The sequence below is a fragment of the Mauremys reevesii genome, linkage group 1, assembly GCF_016161935.1.
Source record: "Mauremys reevesii isolate NIE-2019 linkage group 1, ASM1616193v1, whole genome shotgun sequence".
Classification (NCBI taxonomy): Eukaryota; Metazoa; Chordata; order Testudines; family Geoemydidae; genus Mauremys; species Mauremys reevesii.
In genome coordinates this window covers 248105097-248129236 of record NC_052623.1, presented here as the reverse complement: position 1 = coordinate 248129236, position 24140 = coordinate 248105097, and the positions used below count along the sequence as shown (strand labels likewise).

The 24140-nt window shown below is 41.9% G+C and overlaps 1 protein-coding gene across 4 annotated transcripts in view; it reads left to right on the top strand.

The window, feature by feature from the left end:
- The window catches only part of CALD1 (caldesmon 1), a 240348-nt gene that overhangs the window by 87050 nt on the left and 129158 nt on the right, over nucleotides 1-24140 (top strand). For all 4 annotated transcript variants that reach the window (XM_039545565.1, XM_039545588.1, XM_039545591.1 and 1 more), the window contains exon 2: nucleotides 8192-8297. The gene's annotated coding sequence lies outside the window, so the exon portion shown is untranslated. The remainder of the gene's footprint in view (nucleotides 1-8191; nucleotides 8298-24140) is intronic.

The following is a 24140-nucleotide window of genomic DNA, read 5'->3' as shown; positions in this document are numbered from 1 at the left end:
TAAAACATGGCTCTGACAGGTATCATTAGAAAATTGAAACAGCCCTTAATTTTTACTCACCCTGAGTTCCCCCTTACTGAGTCTTAATTCACTATGAGTTCAAAGGGGGTTTAGTCTGAGCTGGAATTTTAGGATTTGATACCTTTCAAGTAAATCTGGATCAATTTAAAGTTTTGCACCAGAACCATGGAAATGAATGTGAAGAGTTGAAATCTGGTGATTTTGGCCATGTCTCACTAAGAAAGTGTGATTTAGTTTGAATTGGAAGCTAAAATAAAACCTCATTGGGTGCAAACCTGAAATTGCCCTGAGTCTCAGAATGTAGAAGTGGAACCAGCTCTACAACTCTGCAGCATTTGAGAGCATTCATAGAATCCTAGAATCTCAGGGTTGGGAGGGACCTCAGGAGGTCATCTAGTCCAACCCCCTGCTCAAAGCAGGACCAATCCCCAACTAAATCATCCCAGCCAGAGCTTTGTCAAACCGGGCCTTAAAAACCTTCAAGGAAGGAGATTCCACCACCTCCCTAGGTAACCCATTCCAGTGCTTCACCACCCTCCTACTGAAATAGTTTTTCCTAATATCCAACCTAGACCTCCCCTACTGCAACTTGAGACCATTACTCCTTGTTCTGTCATCTGGTACCATTGAGAACAGTCTAGATCCATCCTCTTTGGAATCTCCTTTTAGGTAGTTTTAAGCAGCTATCAGATCCCCCCTCATTCTTCTCTTCTGCAGACTAAATAATCCCAGTTCCCTCAGCCTCTCCTCGTAAGTCATGTGCTCCAGCCCTCTAATCATTTTTGTTGCCCTCCGCTCGACTCTTTCCAATTTTTGTTTTCCAATTTTTTTTCTAATTCAGACCTGAGATTTCACTCTCACTCATTATGGTGATAACATAGGGGACTAACAATGAAGATCCAGATCCAAACTTCCCTGAAGTTTGAGGCTGTTCTTGTCTGGGGGTTTCCTTCAGGCCCATGTTTAGTGAAAAACCCATGTGAAATGAAACCATAGGAAAGGTTCACAAAAAAATCCTGCTGGGTGAAATCCTTCATTTTCACATGGCTCTCTATGCTAGCCCCTTTCTATTTTCATTGAAGCTGTGAACAGCAGGATTTACAAATAGTAACTTTTAATGGTGGTGCTACAATTGTCAGTCACACAGTTCTTCTTGGAAGCTTGTTCATTTAATTATTCCTTAAAAGGATATAGCTTGCCAAAGATTAATTCATGTTTGTTGCAGCTTCCACTCCCACCCGCTTCAATATCAGCTCTGTTTCCATGTCTAATGACCAAGTTTAAAACAGAAGAAAAATCACAGCCTCGCAAGAGACATTGCTAATGTTTTTACTGCTACCGACTCATCTTCTTTCAGTTGCATCTGTTTGCCCATTTTGAGTAAATTCTATTATCTGCTAATGCAGATGATTTTAACTGCTGCCAAATAATTCCTTGAATCAGTTTCCATTTGCCTCCTGTTCAAATGACTGTGTCTTGCCTCATTACGCACTAATTCTTTACGGGTATTAATATTTGGATCGCAGCTATGAGCATTCCTTAATCTTTTCCAAAAGGGACAATGAACTCCACATCCTGCTATCATTAATGCAGTCGGCAGCCGATAGTTTGGAAGGTTTGCAGTTAGCCAGCAGATTGAATATCTGGGAGATGCAGCTTTGCAAGTAATTTGGGATTTTTTTTTATTAGCCGTAAAAGGGTTTGCTCCAATAAGGTATTTAATTGGAGACATGTCTTTATCTACTGCCAAAGTTGTACAAGAGCTTATGTTCAATTTACAGCTCTGCAGAGAGAAACATGGCATGTTTTGACTTTTAATTTAAAAATGTTTATCCTTTCAGGTCCCAATCTGAGAGGGAAATTCCTTCTCTTGTTGGCTCCTCCTTGCAGCACATGTTGCTGCTTTGCTAAGAAGATATCATTCCACAGGAACACACGGCTGTTCTGGAATATGCTTGGCCTGACCTTACTCCCACTGAAGTCAAAGGGAGCTTGAACATTGACTTCCGTCAGAGCATCAGCCCTGCAGTGACCCTGCTCAGGGGCAGGTGTGGAGCACTGCACGTAGAAATTAGCCTGGGGTATAAAGTGAGCAAGATGGAAGGATCAGGGGATGATGAATTTGTATTAACGTGGGTGGTGGTGTGTGATTACAAAATGGCTCCTGCTAAGTAGCAGGAATAAGGTCAAAGAAGGAAACAAGTGCCTAATTTGCATGCTGAGGATTCCAGCCCATTTCCGCTCAGGCAGCCCCAGACATCATCCTTTTATGTGCTCTCAGGAGTGCAGGGTAACAAAGGACTTGTAACTTACTTCTGCTCAGTGTGGTGGACTATACCTAGCGCTTAATCTTACAAGAGTGGCTGTGCTTCTTAGTGTCTGGACACAGCCGGCTTGTCCTCCCTGGGGCCTGCACCATGCAAGGACTTGTAGGCTCAAGTGTAATCATCACATCAGTGATGCTCATTTCTACTGGGGAAATCCTGCCACCGCAGCCCCTGTCAGTGTGGAGGGCCCTATCTGCAAAGGAATTGGGATCAGTCTGCTGCAGAGATCAGGAGGCTACTGAAGAATCTGTGTGGGGAGTGCAGACTTTTTTACACTGTGGAGCCATGCTAGTTCAAGAAGATCGTTACGCATGCTGCCACGCCCAGGGAACTGAGAGTAGGGCAGAAGTAGGTATACCACTGGGTGGGTGAGCATGCAAGCAATTAAGCAGCTACTCCAGCCTTGAGGCTCCAAGGAGAAGCTGTTGGGGAAGGATTTCTTTCCTCTCTACTTCTGAAGAGATCCCCAGCGCCCATAGCAGATGCTCAGGCAAAGGCTTTGGGCACTGAGAATACTGTACTTTTCCCCCTCCTCTCTCTCTCCACTTCCAGCTCCTGACTACAGCTGGAGCATCATGAGGATGATCAATGAGTTCCATTTGGCAGTCTGTGTGGCCTCACAAGGTGTAGTTCATACTCGAAATACCACTGGGTGGAATGGTTTCTTCCTACACCCCAAATTCCCACAAGGCATGAATAAGTGTTGATATTTTTCTGCATCATTAAATTCCTCTTCAGACCAACTCTCCCAGAAAGACGAAGCTCTGTTGAATGGGCTGAGCACTCCATAACCCTGGTAAACTAACATTGCTAAATAAACACGTACATTTTTTAGGGGGGCGGGGGGAGTATTTCACTGAAGCCCTGTGGGCTGTGTCCTAATAATTATAGGACCACAGTAAAAGACCTGTACTTCAGCTGTGGTTGAGATGGCACTTTGACTCTAGCCCCTTGCTTCCCTCATTTGTGAAGTTCTCAGAAACTGAGCTTTTGCTCTGAAAGTTTTCATGTTTTGTCTCACATTTTCTACTGAGATTGTAAGTTCTTTGGGGCTGGGGACTCCCTTTTGGTTCTATGTTTGTAGAGCACCTGGTCCAGGATTGGGGCTGCTAAGTGCTACTGCAATACAATAATACAGAAGTTTAGATAATTAAAATGGCTGAAGTAATTTTATCTGAATGCAGGCAAAAAAGCTTTAAGAAATATGAGCCTGCTTCAGAAAAACACTTGAGCATGTTCTTAAGCTTTTCCCTATTCAGCAAACCACTCAAGCACGTGCCTAAGTTGAAGTCAATGAGACTTAAGCGTGTGCTTAAAATTAAGCATGTGCTTAATTCAAAAGGTGTCTAGCAGTGTTATTTATTTGATTTTAACCTTTGCATCTTAATAAACTGTTTGTAAGTGGTAAGAGGAACAGTTAAAGAGAATTGCTTTAAACAAAACCTAGATTGCATGAAACACAAACCATACAGACACCTGTTTGGGTAGCACTGGATGAGGACTGTGCTGCCCATATCCCTCTTTTCTATCAGCAACTCTTATTTGCCAGACATCATAATTAAAGGCTTCCTTTGTTGAAAATGATTGAACGTGTGAGGAAATCTTGGAATGCTTTATTTAAACCCTCCCTCAGTAATGTCTTCCTATATAAATAAACTACATGGCAATCCAGCCATAAAAACTGAAGGAAAAAAAAATCTGGAAGAACTGAATAAACAAAGAAATACTTTACCTAGACTGGTTATTTAAAGATGGTTTCCTGCTCCCAGTCTCACAACTCAGTGAAAAAACTGAATTTGCAAGAAAGCCAACACTGGCAGCACTACTGTAGAAGATTAAAAATTTACAGGCTAAGATGTCCAGCCTTAACTGGAATGAGATCCCAACTCAACAGCCACTCTCCGGTTTTTGTTTGTTTGTTTGTTTTTTGTGATCCAACGTAACAGTCTCCTATTCAGATCTCACTGGCATAAAACTGTTGAAGTCAATGGAGTTACTCTGTTTTTAGGATGGTGAAACTGAGCAGAATCTAACACTCAGGGCCCAGTTCTCAGCTGCTTTAAATCGGGATAGCTCTGTTAGGCTGGCAATTAGATTACTGGAATGGGACTCGGGAGACCTTCCCAGCTCTGCCACTAGCCTGCTGGGTGACCCTGGGCAAGGCACGTCACCTCTTCATGTCTCAGTTTCCCCATCTGTAAAATGAGGATAATGATACTGGCCTCCTTGGTAAGACACTTTGAGAGCTGCTGATGAAAAGTGCTGTAGTACAGCTATTATTTTTTAAGTCAGTGAAGCTACTCTGTGTTACATCAGCTGAGAATCTGGCCCACTGTGAGCCTGATTGTGATCTCAGTTACTTTGGTTTAGCAATGCTGTAACTCCCTTGCATAAATGAGCTCAGAATATGAGCCTGATACTTTGGATCAGCGAATCAAAGGAACTGGAGGGTGGCACCAATTTAGCTGAGATTATGATAGTATGGCCAAAACATAGCAATATGTAGTAGAGAAGGGTCTAAGCCATGAAGTTTGGATTCCAACCCAGTTCTGAATTTTCCTCAGATTCAGGGTGTATGGATGGGAGAACATTTTTATAACATCAATAAAACATCTGTTGACATTCAGTTGAACTTAATTCAGTCAAAGTCATTTTCAGGATGGAGTGAACACCAAGTAGACTGACGAGGCCAGGTTCTGTGACTCGAATATTGCTAACAGTGTGGGAAGGAGAAGGGAACTATTTCATGGCATTGTCCCCATATTTAAAAATCTTGAGAAGAGATTGGAAGGAGAATAGGAATGGTTGGAAGCAGAAAGTTCCCTATAGACCCAGAAACCTTTATACTCCTTGATCTGAATCTTGTCAAGACTCCAAGGAATCGTTGTAAGCAGTTCCTAGTGAGGGTTTCTGCAGTGGCCAAGTGGTGCATGCTGTGAAATTGGAAATAGGCAAATGAATTCAACATTTCAGACTGGTATACAAGTGTGAGTGAGCTCACTAGCTTGGAAAGGATTACCTTGTGTACATGAGGCAGGGTTCTGCCAAGAGAGATGGGCCTGATGCACTTCTCACTCCAGGGTGAGTCTGCAGTAATTACACTGAAGCAAACCAGTGTGAGAAAAATTAGAATCATGTCCCGGGATCCTCTCCTTAGATCTTGGTTGAGGTGATTAAGAGTGTCCTTACTCAGGTACTGTTTGATGCCCTGTATATCTAGTAATCTTTATTATGCTGCAAGTAGAGATGAGCCTGAACTAAAACAGGAAGCCTCTTACTTTGTGGAAATTCAATTCTCAGTTTTGCATCTGACCTCAGTCTCTATAATGGGTTGAATCAAAACTCTGTATCTGACTATCCCCATGCTTCAGGAAACATGAATATAAACATGAGTCTGTAAAGTCTAAGGACCAAATTCTGAAACTTTTACTCAACTTGGTGAGCAGTAATTCACATGAAGAGCCCCATGAAGTTACTTTCTGTGAGTAACTGCCTACTAGCATAAGTAAAGTTTCCACAGTCTAGCACTAAAAGAGTAACTCTAAATAATACATTTATTTGGTGCCTTGCATGGTGGGTCTTGGGATGTTGTTCTGGATATGGAGGTGCATGATTCTTAAGAGAATAGTCCAGGCTCTCTGAAGGTGCACAGTATCGTTTAACATGGCAATTTTCGATGATGCCACAGTAGTGGCAGGAAGCATAGTAGACTTATTAGTACTGCTTTGCTAGATGCTTATGTCCACAGCATTCAAGGAGGGAATTCAGATGGAAGTCAGTGTATAGAAAGACAACTTACATCCATGGTGAATTTAGTAGTCTTACACACTGATAGAAATGCAAGATGGGAAATTATTCTTGTGGGAGGAGATTTTCAAAGGCAGAAAGGGGAGTTAGGTGCATAAATGCCATTGACTTTCAATAGGCGTTGGGTGCTCACCTCTCCTTTGTGCCTTTCAACATCTTCAATCCCAGGGTAACGATGGACACTTCTGGCAGGGGGGGGACAGGAGGAGGGGAGAGGAGGGGGAGAGGAGAGGAAAGTGAAGCTCCTGGAAACATCTTCCAGGATTAAGTCTGTGAAAAATTTGGGGAGACTCTTTTGAGTGAAGAGATAGATAATATCACCTGCCTGCATCTGCATCTTCACCCAACTCCTCTAGATTATTCTTGTTTTCCTTTTGGGATAAAGAATGCAAGTGAGAACTTGCAGTGAGAACTCCTCAGTGTAACATTCATGTCTGGAGATAGTGGATACAATGCTGCCCGTGTGTAATGTTGTCATTTCTGTTGTCTACAGTGACCTTGACTGGGACTGCCCAGATGTTCAACATCACAGGGCTCAAAAAAAAGAAAAAAAAATCGAAAGAGCAAGAGGACATGCTGAAAAAAACTCTTCTCTGCTACTCTGAGAAGAGAAAAAAAGTGAAGGGGGAGAGAGAAAAAGAAAGACCAGCCCGAGAGAGAAGAGTGGCAATCCCCCCCCTGCCTTGTGCCTTTGTGCCCCAATGTCAAGCTCAAACCAAACCACCCCAGCCCAGCATCCAGGCCCACACCACTCCAACACCTGCCTGTTCCCACCCAGCCACCAGCCCTGACCCCACCACCACCCTCTGCACCCTCACCCCAATCACCATGCAGCATGAACCTATGAACCCTGAAGGATTCATTAAACACAGATCCAGACATGGCATATGCATGACTTGTGAGTGTGCACCACACACCCAACCCACACCATTGCCCGTGTTTGTGTGTCTGTTGTGTTGTGTGTCTGTCTTTCTCTTTTCAATTTTTTTTTCTTTTCAAAAAAACAATTCTTTTTTGAAAAAAGTCTTTATAATATAAGAAGAGTAAAAGAAGAAGAAGGCATGATAACTGCAAATTTAAATATATATTATTATTAATAGAATATAAGTGTGTAACCCAGTGCACAGTGCAATGCACTCCAGCAGCAAACATTAGCCTCCTCTTCCAGCCTCAAGTTCTTCCCCTATCCCCATCCCTCTGTGCTGGGCCTCTGTGCTGGCCCTCTATTAGCTCCTGTTTCTGGCTGTGTGCATTCAGCACCTCCTATATGCTGCTTTCCCAAGTCTAGCTTCCCCATACAATCCTGTGATCTTCCTGTCTGGGAAAAAGTCCTGCTGCCATCTTTCCTGACAGGCCACTGTTTCGAGAGATGTGCATGCATGCCTGCTAGGCCAGCACAAATCCATATTGATATCATCGTCGGACTCCTCACTGTCACTTTGGAGCTGAGGAATATATGGCTGCCACAAACGTGGTGTGTTGGTGACACTCATCAGCAGAGTCCTCAGCAGATCGCTCCATTTGCCACAGAATGATTCCTAGGTCATTTTCTCTCTCTCTCTTTGTCAGTATAGGATTGTTCCCTACTGTTGGTTCTCCAGCTTTGTTTTGCTCCATTCAGTTTTAAATGATTCAAATGAAGGGCTTCTGCCACCATCCTGGAAGACTAATCTACTGTTTTAATAGAGATCATTGTTATTGCATGTTCCTGCTATCCATTGTAAGTTCCCCTTGGCTCCTTTCCTTGTAGTTACATCCTCTGGGATTACCCTAAATAACTGTCCTCTTTATATTGAGTTTATCTCAATTGTTCTGCTGTCAGTGGCATTCATGTTGTTAGAGTCTAGCTGAATGTTGATAGGTGCTTTTGTCTGTCGTTTTTGGAATGTTTTGCTGTATTTTCAAAATCTCCATAGTGCTTTCTAGTAAGAATAGTTCTCTGAACAGAAAAAGTATTCCTTGAAAAGGCATTTTGTGAGCATTATCATAAAATCATCATCACTAAACATTTCTTTGCAACTCTTATTCCTTTACAGTGATCACCCACAGTGCTCCAGAGACATCATTCCAACTTCATTCCTTAGCGCTCAGCAGCTGGTGTGTGACTGACAGGCCCAGAAGCGTGCATCTGATTGCTTTCATGTGAGTATGATTAAAGTGACTACCTTTGAATTCCTTGCCAATGGCAGCTGCACTGTTTTCAGCGTGCTGCCTTAGACACTGATCCAAAGTCCATTGGAGTCAGTAGATAACTCCCTTCGAACTCAACGGGCATTGGATCAGGCCTTGGATTTGTATACTTTTGGAGACACTATAGTAGACTACTTTCTGCATTGTGGTTTATTGGTGATGTAGTAGAGATGTAAAGGATTGTATGAACTACTTGAATTTTGCGATAATTACTTCTTGGGGATGTGGAAAATGTTCTCACAGCTGTACGTATTTCTTCATTTGATCTTAGTAGTGTTTTCTTGTGTCTTTTTGGCATTCTAAAATTTCTGCTTCCTGAGTCTGCTATTACTACTAAATCATATTAAGTTATGTGAATAAGATTTTGTGGTTGTGATGTTAGACTCCTGTTTCTTTTGCTCTTTTCTCAACAAATGAACTATGAAGGAACCACACAGGCAGTGGGGTTCAAATAACAGTGTCTACTAAATAAATACAAAATGCAAAGCTGAGCTACATATACACACTGCTGTCCTGGCTGGCTTCTGGAACCCAGAACCCAGTGAACACTGCTTGAGGGCTCATAAGCTTTTTGAAAATATAGTTTCCAGTTTCTGTGCACTATAACCATGAAATATTTTCATACAGCAATTCAGGCTGGAGATATACTGCAGACTGGTATTGTACTTGACATTAATGCAGTGAGAACTTCTGTTAAACAAGTTCCTTTATTCTTAAATTTGCATCCATGTAACAACTCCAATCCAGAGGCTGCTTTAATTGCTGCAGGCAGCTTTCTGTCCTGATCAGTTTTCAGAGCCTTCATTGTTATGTGAAGTGCTTAGCTGCATTTTAGGTGCCTAAATCCCTTTAGCAATCTGACCCAAGGAGATTAAGGCCCAGATTTTCAAAGGCTCAGTACCCACAGGTAAGGCAAGATTGTCAGTGTCCTGAGCTCTTTTGAAAAAACAAAATCCTAATAACAAACAAGCAAGAATAACAGTAACACAAAAACAAACAAAAGACAGTTTTCATGTTCAGTTTTGGTTGTAGAAAACCTGAATATTTTGACATAAATAGACATATTTCTTGAGAATTTGTATTTTGTTGAAAAAGCCATTTTACATTGGAAAAAAACATTTCCATGCAAAATTGGTGACTAGCTCTTCCATTGACTCTTTGAAATTGAAGACTAGGCCATATACATTTTGGAGGATATGGATAATTTTCTTTAGGTATTGCACTTAAAATATGACCCCAATGTCAGGAGGTATTAATGGACTCCAATTGGCTAGATCCTATATACGCAATGTTGTTAAAAACAATTGACATTTACCACCCACTAAACAGTGTTATCCACAGTTATTTTCTTTACTTAGAATAGACAATAATTGCAGTATCTGTGATACCAGTTAGTAGTAACTTCTGATAAACATAAATGTGTTAATGGTGACCACCACTGTAGAAGCAAACAAGTGTATTTTTTGGATCTGCTAGGATGAGTTTATCGTTGCAAGAAAACAATTTAGAGGTGCTGTTGGGCCACTTTCATCGTTGGTGTAACTGCAATGACGTCAGGGAAGTTTCACCAGGGATGATGATGTCTCATTACAGGCTTAATCCAAAGTCTATTGAAGTCAGTGCGAGCAAAGCTGAAGGTCAGTTAGGGGCAGGAGGATCATGCTTGCACTGCTCTGTGTTATGGGAATTCTGGGCTGCATAGCAGCCATAGGCAGCCCAGCGAAGGCTGCTGTAAGTTGGAGCATTCTCTGAGTCTATCTGCCTTACAGAGGAGGTCACTGAGGCCTCCACAATCTGGGTAGTACATAATCTGGCCAGAGCCACCTTTGCCCCCTCTCTCCCTTGGCTGATCTGATGTGCTGCATTTCATAGGAGATACAGCACCAAATCTATCTCCATTTCTTCAAAACAGGGTGAGGTGGAAATTGTGGCTCACCCCCATAAACTGGTTCTTCAGCAGAATGAGCTTCCCTGTAGAATCTGCGACATTGTGTGAGCGCTAGCCTGCACCAGCGCCATATTAAAGTTCTTTGTTACAGTCTAGCCGCTGGTGGTGTTTTGTGTTGCGTGACATTTTTGGAGAGGTGCAAGTGTACGTACGGTTGGAGTTTTGTTTAGTTTAATACCAGACAGGCTAGTTCAGGAAGTGATATCATTCATCCTGCTGCAGTTGCTAGTCCTATGAAAATGTGATGACTGCCTTTCACTGGTCACTCAGCCTGATTAGTTGTGTAACTCTGCTGCTAGGAAAGGTTTTACTCGCTGCATTAATGAACCATGGAGCTAACCGGCAGCTAAAACAAAGAAAACCTGCTGTGACTCACCCAAAATTTGAGGAGAGAAACATTCTTTATTTTTTAAATTCAGGAATTATACCACCTAGGAATTGTGAAATTGACACTAATTGCCCAGAAATCTGCTTCTGATAAAAGTGTTTGGCAAGACAAAGTTTAAAACCAAAACACCCTGAATAAGCCTAGTGATCAGGTATAGGAGCAGGTTCACTGCTATGCTCCTCTGTCTTTGTGCTGCTCGTGTGATGCAAAAAGACTGGAAACTACTCAGACCTTCCCAGTGGGTGCAGAGCAGATGTAGCTGGTAGGAGAGGAGGTGGCAGCTATCCTCAGCTGACAAACAGTCCCTTAGCTGTGTCAAACAGGTCTCGGCCACAGCAGAAAATGTATTCTGTAGTCTTTTAGGTGATATTAACCTTCTAAGGCAGGAAGGCCCAGGGACCCTCAAAGATACCCTTGAGGATCTAGGCAAAGTGTCATGTAAAAGTTAGATCCATGAATTGGGAGTTGGGATTCTTGGATTTTATCCCCCAGGTCTACTACTAACTCCTGATTTCTATTCCCTAGCTCTGTCATTATAACCTGTGACTTTAAAATTGAAATAACAATACTTACCATTTGAACCTCACAGGGATGTTGTGATGCTTAAGCACTTAATGTTTCTGAAGCATTTTGAGATCCTTGGACAATGCTATATAAATATATATCCATCATCATAATCTGTAAAACTGCATTGGTAATATTTACCTAATGCACAGGATGTTTTGAGACTTTATAGGTGTTTTTAAAATATTTTAGGATCCCTGGCTGAAAGATGCTCTGTGACTGTTCTGTAATTCTAGATCAACTGGAAGCAGGAAACACCAGAAACCTCAAAAGAAAATCTCTTCTCAGGACACTTCCAAACCAGTTTTGTAGTCTCAAGTGGTTTAGATTAGAAGATAGTACCCTTCAATGTGCATGAGAACCTTTGGGTGTTTATCCAAACTTAGCGTGAGCTCTATATCGCTTGAAGTTCTCTATTTAACTGGCTTCCATTCATGGCCTGATTTTGCATCTTTTTCTCACATGAGTGAGAGCTGCCAGGCCCAACATGTTAAAGTATTTGGGTCTGATTCCCTTGTACATTAAGGTCCCTTTTATACACTTCAGGCAGTGTAAAGGGGCCATAAAATGAAAGTAAATTACATTTAGGTATAAATGAAACACAGAGTGAAATTAGGCTTCCCTGAGTTACTTAAGCTCTGACCCTGAAAAATCTTTCAGAGTCTCTGCAGGCAGTTATTTGTTTTAGAAGAGCAGATTTCCCATATTGCAAGAGATTACCTGAGGCAAATGATATTTGAGAAAAGATTCTTTTCCATCACATTTGAGATCCCTGTATCTTTATTACAAACTCCAGACACCTTCAGCATTGCTAGTTTGATTTGACTGAAGGGGAAGGGGGAGAAACTTTAATTGCAACTTCTACACGGAAAAATATAACGACAAATATGTATTATATGAAACATATGAATGCATCACACTTGTTGATTTTTGAAAATATTTTGGAGTAGGAAAAACTGTTATACATCATCCATCCTAATTTTGAAAGTTTGATACAAATTGAGACTGACTCTTATTGCAGACCTGATACAAATTTGCTGAGACTTGGATACCAGTTGTTTCTCCGACAGGGTACAAGGGCACATAACTAGAATAGCATCTTTTGTGGAAAGTAGCGTTTCCCATTGTTAAATGTGTGAGCCTGAGGCAGAAAATTGCAGTCCTTAGTTATGTGGCATGTGCAGTCTAAAACATGTCTGTGGGGCTTTGGCAGTCTTTTTGCTGTTTGTTTTTTTTTCAAAGGTTATCCTACCTATTCTGAAGCCTACTTGCTTTTTTGGTAGTTTCATCAGTGAAAGACAAATCTAAATATCTTTTCTTTTTGCCTTGCGTTAAAGCTGAAGATAAGCTACTGATTATTTGTCTTTAGAAATATTTGTGTGAATATTTGCTTTGGTTTCAATCCACTCAGTTTTCCCTGTTATTTTTATTTGCTGAAGTCCACCAGTCTTTTCTGATTTCTTACTATATTGTTTCCATTTTAAATCTTCAGGCAAATGTGTATAATTAGTAAAATAACCAAACTAAGTATAAATGTAACTGAATGAGAATTTGAAATGACCCCACCTCTGCAGCTTGCCTAAGAGATGATAAATGATAAAAGCTATGATAATGATAATAGTCACATAATAATAGTCTATGAAATTTGCAGGGTGTGAATGTTAAGGATGGAGATAAATTATTTAAAGTGCTACATTGGGGTCTAACTGGGAGTAATAAGAAAGGTAAAATTTAGGCTGAATATCAGGAACATTCTTTCAGTGAAATCTTTTTGGACCAGTGATACTTAAACTGGGGTCCATTGACCATAGAGAGCTGTCTGGTCACATGTTGCTGGCTCTTCCTCCTTTATTTCCAGATGCTAAACTGCATTAAAATATATCTAAACAAGGGATACTTTGTAAAGATTGATTTTTATAGGTGCTGCACATGTACAGTGCCTCTTAGTATGAAGTGAAGGATATTGGTTCTTTCCTGTTGGTCAGTCATGCCTGTCAAGAAGAAAGTCTAGGCTGACAGCTCCAAAGTGGAGGTGGAGTATCTTTGGTGCTGGATGTGTCCTTTATTTCAGCCAGATTTGCGATGTGAAGGTTTGAAATATGATATATTTAGGTAAGATAACTGGCAGGGGTCTCACAAAGATACTGCCAGTCCCTCTACATGAAGCATGGAAGTCTCTGGAGAAGCATCTGCCTAGGATGGTATATTGGGGAAATCAAGCTCATATTGAAGTGTTGAATATGTAGAAGAGAGATGATGTATGGATATAAGAGTGAATCAGGAATAGAGGTTGACACTGATGATGGTGAGAGAAGGGCAGAGTTAAGGTTGTGTGTAGAATTTTAACTTCTTCGTTTGAACTTTGTGGAGTATCACATTTTTAAAAAATCAGATGCCAATAAGATTTCACAGTGTAAAAATTATCTTTTTTTATTCACTGCCAACATTATAATGAAGCACAGAACTGAAGATTCCAATCACTCCTTGTGAGTGAGGCCTCAGACATTTCTTTTGTAAACATTCAAAAACAGATGTTAGATAGTAAAATTGTAATGATGTGAAGTATTTATTTAAATCTTTTTTGCCAGGAAAGTCTAAGTGGCTGAAGAACATCTTGTTTTCATGAATGTGCAGAGGGGGTATATCAACAAACAAAGGGTCCGTACACAAAATTCAAAGAACAAAAGGTGACCAGAAGACGTTCACTTACATCAGTACGAACCTGGAACAACTCCCAGAAGAGCAGAATTTGGCCCTTCCCTTTGTGCAGTTGAGGCTGGATATGCAAACTTGGTGATAGCAAGTGTTAGTTGTAGACACAAAATAAAGACGTGCATGTGGTGCTGCAGTATATATTGGTTGATCTAATAAAGCAGATAGCTGTAGCAAAAAAGTCACATCTCCATGTAGAGGCGGTGACAACTTCTAGAGAATTTTTAAGCAATAGGATTATTATATACAAATGACCTAATGACAACTGTGCAGTGATAGGCTGTGTTAGCGATGCTTACAAAAAGCTGTGTGATTTCACAATCAGGAATTACATTTTAGTGCGCTGAGATGTGGTATCTAGGAAATCTCATAGCACCTTTCACAAGAGAAGAAATGGTAGCCCTCATATCCCAACCAAATTTAGTTGTTTTTTTTATCATTCTGTCTACATAAACTCCCTCTACATTTCCAAATGTATAAGGCATTTTTCTTCATTTACTGTTTTTAAACTGTTGCATAGTCTTGCTCTCTGCTGTAAAACAGCTGCCATTTCCACCCCAGAGGTAGCTGTATTTCAACGGTAAAATGATTCTGTTTCGCTTTTCCCCCTCCATATAGGAGATAGTAGCAGGTATATATGCTGTATTCACCTTCACTGGTTCACTTGTCACCTGGATTACTTCGGGGCATTTACAGAAAGGCTGAAGTCTATTGAAATGGGAAGGGGCACTCTCACTCCACCAGCCAAAGAGGAGGGGAACTGTTGGATGGCACTGTTCACCCAGGCGAGAAAGAGGATGGGGAACTCTCTGCTTTTAACAAAGGAGGGGAAGCTGTCCCCTTAGGCTCCTGTACTTTAATATCTAGGATTAACACCCAGGAGAGGGTAGGTGATGTCACCACTAGACTGAGTGGTAGTGAGTAGTGGGGAAAGTGGGTGTGATGAGGAGGCAACCACTATGGCCAGGTTTTGGTACTTAAGTGCAATCTAATGAATCATAGAATCATAAGACTGGAAGGGACCTCGAGAGGTCATCTAGACCAGTTCCCTGCACTCAAGGCACGATTAAATATTATCCAGACCATCCCTGACAGGTGTTTGTCTAACCTGCTTTTAAAAATCTCCAGTGACGGAGATTCCACAACCTCCCTAGGCAGTTTATTCCAGTGCTTAACTACCCTGACAGGAAGTTTTTCTAATGTCCAACCTAAACCGCCTTCCTGCAATTTAAGCCCATTGCTTCTTGTCCTATCCTCAGAGGTTACCAAGAACAATTTTTCTCCCTCCTCTTTGTAACAGCCTTTTATGTACTTGAAAACTGTTATCATGTCCCCCCCTCAGTCTTCTCTTCTTCAGACTAAACAAACCCAATTTTTTCCATCTTCCCTCAGAGCTCATATTTTCTAGATCTTTAATAATTTTTGTTGCTTTTCTCTGGACTTTCTCCAATTTAGCTATAGCTTTCCTGAAATGTGGCATCCAGAACTTGATACAGTACTCCATTTGAGGCCTAATGAGCATGGAGTAGAGAGGAAGAATTACTTCTTGTGTCTTGCTTACAACATTCCTGCTAATACATCCCAGAATTATGTTAGCTTTTTTTGTAACAGTGTTACATTGTTGACTCATATTTAGCTTGTGATCCACTATGGCCCTCATATCCCTTTTCTCAGTACTCCTTCCTAGTCAGTCATTTTCCATTTTGTATGTGTGCAACTGATTGTTCCTTCCTAAGTGGCATGGCCAGCCCACAACATTTTGGCACCTGAGGTGGGGAGCTCAAGTGACACCCCCATGCCCCTTCGCTTGGGCCAAAACTTTGAAAGGTCTCAATTCTGCCTTCTTCCTGTTCTACTCCTCTCATGGTACTGCTCTGCTACCTACCCCAATAAAGGAGAACTAACAACTTAAAATGCCTTGTTCAAAATTTTTAAGTTTTTAACTTTCAAATGCCTGAACAGCAAATGTAACTTTTCTTGTCTGCATAGTAAACACTGGCATTTTTATCTGTTTGAATAATCAAAGTGGTGCTTTCCGTGCCTTCTTGGTTGCAAAGATTTGAACTGCTTCCTGAAGGTCCACAGTCTGGGCCAGCTCATGCTCTATTGAGATGGTTGCAAGGCCGACCAGCCTCTCCCATGCCATTGTGGAGCATAGATGTGTTTTTTTATTAACTTCAGCTAAGAGAAGCTGCGTTCTCCACTGGCAACTGTTACAGGAAGTGTTAGAAGTATGCACCGAGCAACACAAGCATTTGGAAAGAGGGTGGTCATCTTATTTGTGCACATATATTCCAGAACAGCCTTTGGAGTTGATCCTGCTGAAATGTATCTTGAAAGGGCTTTCAGTTCATCACCTAAATCACGCGCATGTCATCATGTGTCAACACTGTCTCTAGCACCCTGCATTGCTGACTGGTAAGACTGTAGGTATGACTTTGCTTTGTCCAGTTGTTCCATTGCTCCAGATATAACAAGGTAAACACCTTGGAGTCTCTTGCTTACAACATTTATTTCAAACAGCATGCCATGCCACAACACTAAGCCACACAGAAATTTGAAGTTATGTATGTTTCTGGTGATTCCATTTCCCTCTGCTGCTGTTCTCCCACAAACAGTTCCTGTCATAGCATTATCATCTATAATAGCAACTATGGCATCATCTGTCTTCCCAATTTGGTGTTTGATAGGCTTTATCGCCTCCACTCTACTTTCCCATCGTGTGGCACTCAGTGGTTTCAGTGTCAGAGAGGATGTTCCCAGTTGTTGCGTCAAAATTTGCCATCAATGAGTTGATGCAGAGAAAAATACATAGATGCTTTGAATTACATTAAAAATTCAGCAGCCTCACTAGAAGCTGATGTTGCATCACTGACCACCAAGTTCAGTGATTGAGAACTGCATGGGACAAAAAAAGCTTGAGGGTTTAACTCTCGGATCTGTGTCTGCACTCCTCTGTTCTTTATCATGATCGTAGTCCTGACCTCTCCTGTCAGCTACCACAACTCCCGTATCTTCCAGCTTTTTAAGAAGCACATTTGTCATACCAGCTCCTGTAGTATCATCAATGTCAATAAATTCTAGAAAATGCTCTCTGACAATCACCATTGCAGGGACATCTTCACTAGGTTCTGTTCTTGTTACAAAATGCATCATTAAAGTCATTTGTTCCATATGGCTGATGTCCGTGGTGCAGTCCAGAATAACAGAGTTATATCTTGCTGACTTCAGATCTGCCACAATCTTCTGTTTGACTTGTGTTGCCAGTAACTGTATGATCTCATTTTGAATTGTTTTTCCAAGGTAGTGGTGTGTGTACATTTCTTGGGTGGTGACTCTTCTTAGATGCTCCTGGAGTACAGCATCAAACTCAGCCATCAGCTCCACAATTTTAAGGAAGTTTCCATTGTTTGGCACATACAGCTGATCTGAAGTGCCACACAGTGCTAGGTTTTGGTTAGCAAGCATTCTCACAATGGCAACGAGCCTTTTCAGAACATTTTGCCAGTAAAGAGACTCTGATGCAATCTTCTCTTGATGCTGATCATCTATGGTGGCCTTTAACCTTAGTCTCATCTCAAGCTCTTTCCACCTATGGAATGCTCTCTATTGATTTGCTGCCTTCTCATGGCATGCCAGATTTCTAGCCAGATTTTTCCAGTCCTTTGTTCGTGTAGAAGCCAATGTGCCTGGAATATTAGACTGGAAGAGTTTGCAACAAAAACAGTAGGCAGCATTCTGGGGTTTTGAGTACATAAGCCATGGGCTGTCCACTTTGTTACCACTGGGGATTTCAGACCAGTAATGTGTTGGATGGAAACTTCTATTTTCACTGTCTTTGGGGAACATGAAGTAAGTTTTTCACTTGCTGTGGCCCATGCAGTACAAGGAAGTCCCTTAGGCTACAGCTCAAGTGGGTCCAGGAACTAAATTCAACAGCAGCTGTTTCTTGCGCCTCCACCACACTCTTCTCTGATCTACACTTTTCTTCAGGAATGTGCATGGTTACATCCATTTCAGATGGAGATATGGATGCTGCAGTAGCTGCCAGGTCACCTGCACTCTGACTAACTGGAAGATCAGGCATCTCCTCACCACTCACATCCTCACTGGGGCTGGAAGGCTCACCGTGAACACTTGTGTCTATGTATCTGAGGAGAACTCCTTCTTGCTTAGATAGAAAGAAAGCAAAGGAAGCTTTTCTTTTTCTGAATAGTGCCCCAGAGGGGTGTTTTCTTCTTTCACTCACGACTGCTGTTCTGTGCCAGCTATAGTGGCTCTCAACACTCAGTTGAAGGGGACAAATAAGCAGACTGGTAGCAGGGCCTGAGTGCGGGAAGAGATCAGTGTCTTAAGGGCCTAACTGGCTCCTACTACTTCAGTTGACTGCCTGTTCTCCTGAAGTGGGTTCAGGGAAGCAGCAAGGAACAGGAAGCTCCCTGAGAAGCTGGTGTTAATCAGTCCAGGCTCCTGGAGGTGCTAGAGAGGTACATAAAGATAATGGAGCAAATAATTAAGCAATCAATTTGCAAACACCTAGAAGATAATAAAGTGATATGTAACAGTCAGCATGGATTTGTCCAGAACAAATCATGTCAAACCAATCTAATGGCTTTCTTTTATAGGGTAACAAGCCAGGCTCCTCCTCTGCTCTCTCCCTGGAGCTCCTGCTGTTTTCTGTTATTCCCTCTCCTCTTTTCTTCTGCTTGCCTGTTATGTCTCTTGTGCCCTCCTTCCTCCAGCACAGCACTCCACCATCTCTGTGCATCTAGAGCAGAGAGAATACATATGCACCAGCAGCAGACACAATTTTCTACACTCTGGGTCCTAGTGGTGCCTCCCCACAGTCTGACACCTGAGGTGGCCGCCTGAGTTTGCCTCATGGTAAGGCCAGCCCTGCTAAGTGGAGTACTTTTCATTTGTCCTTATTGAATGTAATCCTATTTACTTCAGATCATTTGTCCAATTTGTCCTGATTATTTTTAATTTTAATCCTATCCTCCAAAGCACTTGCAACCACTCCCAGTTTATCATCTGCAAACTTAAGTGTACTCTGTATGCCATTATCTAAATCATTGATGAAGATATTGCACAGAACCGAACCCAGAACTGATTCCAACTTTACTGTGAACCACTGATATCTACTCTCTGGAAATGGTTTTCCAACCTATTATGCACCCACCTTGTAGCAGCTCCATCTAGGTTGCATTTCCCTAGTTTGTTTATGAGAAGGTGATGCGAGACAGTATCAAAAGCCTTACTAAAGTCAAGATATACCACATCTACCACTTCTCCCCTTTCCACATGGCTTGTTACCCTATAAAAGAAAGCCATTAGATTGGTTTGACATGATTTGTTCTGGACAAATCCATGCTGACTGTTACATATCACTTTATTATCTTCTAGGTGTTTGCAAATTGATTGCTTAATTATTTGCTCCATTATCTTTCTGGGTGCTGAAGTTAAGGAGATCGGTCTATAATTCCCTGGATTGTCCTTATTTCTCTTTTTATAGTTTGGCACTATATTTGCCCTTTTCTAGTCCTCTGGAATCTCTCCTATCTTCTATGACTTTTCAAAGATAATCGCTAATGGCTCTGATATCTCATCTGTCAGCTCCTTCAGTATTCTAGGATGTATTTCATCAGGCCCAGGTGACTAGAAGACTTCTAACTTGTCTAAGTAATTTTTAACTTGTTCTTTCCTTGTTTTAGCCTCTGATACTATCTCATTTTCATTGGCATTTACTATGTTAGATGTCCAATCACTGCTAAACTTTTTGGTGAAAAGTGAAACAAAAAAGTCATTTAGCCTTTCTGCCATTTCCACATTTTTCTTTGTTTTTCTTTCTCTGGGGGAATATCCTCTGGGAGTAGTGGCTCATTCAAGTATGATTGAGAATTGCTCTTAGAAGATAGTGAGAGCATGGGACATCCACAAATTCCAATCAGAGACAGAGTGATGTGTCTAAGGGTTATAACAAAACAGTATCCCTCATGTCCAGCCACTTAGTGACTCATGCCATATGCTAGTGCAATACTCTTGCCGGCCCACTATCTTGCAGTGCCTGCTGCTTTAAGATTATATCAGTTTAGTGGATGCTAATCGTTCAAAAATGTTCATTATGCCCAGCAGCCCTCCTGGTGACTTCCAGCTGTTTTCTCACAAACCCCCTTCACACCCCTGCAAGCTCAAGTCCTAAGGACCAGATTCTGCATCCCTTCTTTAGTTTGGTAGAACCATCATGTGAGTCATCCCAATCCTTTGAGAGACAACTCAGGTAGTAAGCCATTATTCAGCATGAGTAAAGATGGCAGAATATGGCCCAAAATGACTGAATACCAAGGGCTAGAGTCAAACAAATTTCATCGCACTGAGTAATAACCTACCCCTCAAATAGTCCCATTGATAGCAAGGGTGAGGTACTATTCAGTGTGAGGAACGCTGCTGGAATCTGGCATAAAGAGAAGGCTCATCTGCCCCCCTCCCCATCCCAAGAACACATTCCAGCAAGAGTGAAGCTGAGATCTGTGCATCAAAGTAGGGCTACCTAATAAAATAAAGCAGACTCTGCTTTTCTATCAGTGTTAGTCCTATCAGAGGCCTGTAAGCAATAGTCTGGTTTGTAAGAGATAAGCACGCTCAAGTACCAACCAGACCTAACCTTGCTTAACTTTTAAAGCCTTGCTTGAGGGGGCCAAAATCCCTCTACTTAAAAGACTTAATGTCTAAGCAGTATGAATTATACAGCAACCACATGAGCAACGGCTATACTACAGTGTACATATGTTTGTTCTTTAGTCTGTAAGAAGAGAATACAGAACAGGAGGTCATTTGACTTACAACCAGTAATTTTGTTTTTTGTAACGTTCCTTTTAACAAATGCAGTTTAAATGGGTTTGTTTATATGACTTGGGATTGGAAAGGCCCAAACTAACCAGATTTTACACAATGTGGCTTTCTTCCAAATTAATCTAAAATATTTTAATCCCTCTGGAGTTTCTTTATCCTCGGCATCTGTGTTATAGTGGAGACACATTTTTAACATTTCTCTGAGAAAATTACCTTTCTTTCCTTCCAACTGTACTTGGTGAGGTCAATGGAGCACTGTTATACTCTATTTAAACATCTGAGATTCATCACATATCTGCAGACCAGAGAGAATCATCATAAAAAAATCTAATGAATTGCAACTGTTAGCCAAACAACTGAGTCCCCTAACAGACATCAGGCAAAACAAAGAACTCCTGCAAAATACAGTTTTGACACTTCAACTTTGTACAGTGAAGAATTAGACTCTGCTAAAAGATGGTTAAAGGAGGGTGTAAGGCAGGGCCGTCCTTAGGATTTATGTGGCCCTATGCAATATAATTAAACTGGTGCCCCTATGCCCGACGGCAGCCCGGGCTCACATATGTATTTTAGATAAGGGTGGTCTTTTGAAGGATTTATTTAAAAAACGATATGGCTGAAGATTGGATTTTTTAGAGATGTGATTTTATACTCTGCAGCAACACTAATTAAATATCTTTAAAGCAAATTTTAAACTAAGGTCCTGTAGACTAACATGTTCTGAGTAAATATTACAGTCATGCACCACTGATTTTGTCAGTAAATTCAGAAACTGACAGTATGAGGGTGACCAGACAGCAGGTGTAAACAATTGGGATGGGGGTGGGGGGTAATAGGTGCCTATATAAGAAAAAGCCCCCAAAATCGGGACTGTTCCTATACAATCAGAACATCTGGTCACCCTAGATAGTAGATACCTGGGGGTTGGAAGATGCCTGTTAAATGGCTTCATTACCACTTGAATGGCTCTTTAGCAGTTTCATTCTTGTGTTAATAGGTCTGGCAGGCTGGAAGGCTTTTTCACTTTTAAGTACCAGCTCACTTCAGGAGGAAGACTCACCAGTCTGCAGCAGCCAGCTGTGGTGGGAGCCTGCAGAAAGGGTCAGAACAGGGATAGGAAGAGGAGGCAGGGTGGACACTAAGACCCAGGGGTGCCCCAAATTTTCAGGTGCCCTACCAGGGCCGGCTCCAGCTTTTTTGCCGCCTCAAGCGGCGAAGGAGGAAAAAAAAAGATAAAGCCGCGATCGGTGACACTTCGTCGGCAGCTCTACCGCGCGTCGCTTCTTCAGCGGCAATTTGGTGGCCGGTCCTTCCCTCCGAGAGGGACTGAGGGACCCGCTGCCGAATTGCCGCCGAAGACCCGGACGTCCCGCCCCTTTCCATTGGCCACCCCAAGCACCTGGTTCCTGTGCTGGTGCCTGGAGCCGGGCCTGTGCGCTATACAGCCCTGTATGCTGCGTATGCCTAAGGACGGCCCTGGTGTAAGGAAGCTTTGTGATCGTGAAAACAACCTGACAAATTAATTATCGTCTTTTGGCCAAACCATAATGGCCTTACTCATGGCAAGATTGTGACTTGCCCCGTGTGACTGCTATAAAAGGGAGTTAGAAGCCCACTAACCCCTGTGGGCCAGGCTGAGCCCAAGGAGGAGTCTAAGGAGGGGTTCTTACTTCCCTGTGAGGGCATGTAGTCTAAGTCACAAGCTAGCTCAAAACCTGAATAGCTCAGCACACCTCTACCCCAATATAACGTGACCCAATATACCATGAATCCGGATATAACGCAATGCTCTGGTGGGGCGGGGCATGCACTCCGGTGGAGCAAAGCAAGTGCGATATAACGCAGTTTCACCTATAATGTGGTAAGATTTTTTGGCTGGCTCCTGAGGACAGCGTTATATAGGAGTAGAGGTGTATTTGGCTGTGTGCTTGTATTTAGGGCTTTTTTTTAAAAACTCCAGTGAGCAATTTATGGGACAAGAATTATTCCGCCGCCCAGAGACTGAAATACCATGGAAAGGCCAGATCATGTGCTACTTTAGCTTTATAGAAGCCTTCTCAGGGCATTATAAAAGCCAGCGATCTCCTACAGCTGCCAAATGTGTCACTTCAATGTCCCTAGTGACTAGAGACAAGACTTTGGGTTTATAAAGTCTCATCTGAAAGACTCACTCCCACTGCAAGCTATATGGAACAAAGTTACTTTATCAGCCACAGAAAAAGATGTAGCATCCCTGGTGATGGAGAAGAGATGGGACTCTGGTTTAATAAACATAAAGGGTTCCATTTATAAATAGTTGTAAATAGTTATAAATGCTTAATATATGCTTAAGAAATGGTTTTTAATTGTTATAGAGGTCAAAAGGTGGTAATAACCATAGGTTATCTCTATCTAACACGTTCTGCTGATATCCTTATAGCCGCATAGAACACACATCACTTGTGTCTTAAAACAAGCTTATAACAGCTAGGAATAATTTATTAAACTTTATAAAAACTTATAAATGGAATCTGAATATAAAGTGTGACCAGGAATTGTTTACTGGAAATGCTGGGCACTCTGACACTCGTTGAGGCTTGTAGATTGAGGAATGCAGTCTGTGCTAAGCAATCATGGCCTGACTACATTACAAATGCCTGATTCAATATTGATAAAATTCAGACCTCTGAATGTAGCTCAAGCCTGATATTTAGATGGATCCCGCAGGCCTCCCTTTCCAGCTTCATTTAGTGGTCATATACTGTGGACCAGATTCTGCTCACAGTTGCATTGGTGTAAACTGAGAATAACTTTCATAACATTAGTAAGCCCCAAACTGCCCATTCGTTCATCAGTAGAGTTTTCCCAGGAAGGGGAACTTGTGCACTTATGCTGTGCAAAGGGATGGAAGAGTTAAGAGCCTTGGGGGTAGAGGGGCGAGTATGCATCACAGAGATCTCCACATAGAGATCTGCTCTTGGGAGTTTTGATGCAGGTGGGACATAAGCAGGCCAGGGGAAGGGCAGGGATGGAAAATGTTCCTCTTTGCAGAACCTCATTCCATTGTGTTTGTGTGGGTATGGAGGTGGGGGTGATGGGGTGAGAAGGCCATGTAAAGGGCTTCAGAGACTGCTTCTGTAACCTCTGTGGAAGTTCTGTGTTTTTCAATGGGGGAAAACCTTCTTCCGTGAACCCGCCCTGTGCGTGGCTCGGGTACTCAGGCTAGGCATGGGGCACTGGGTTTAGGATTTGCCTGTAGTCTCTTAATAAAGAAAACTTCGTAATGCAGCACAGCTGCCACTCGAGTTCATCTGTCGGTTTTGAAGCTGCTTTTTTCAGAGATGACATGCAT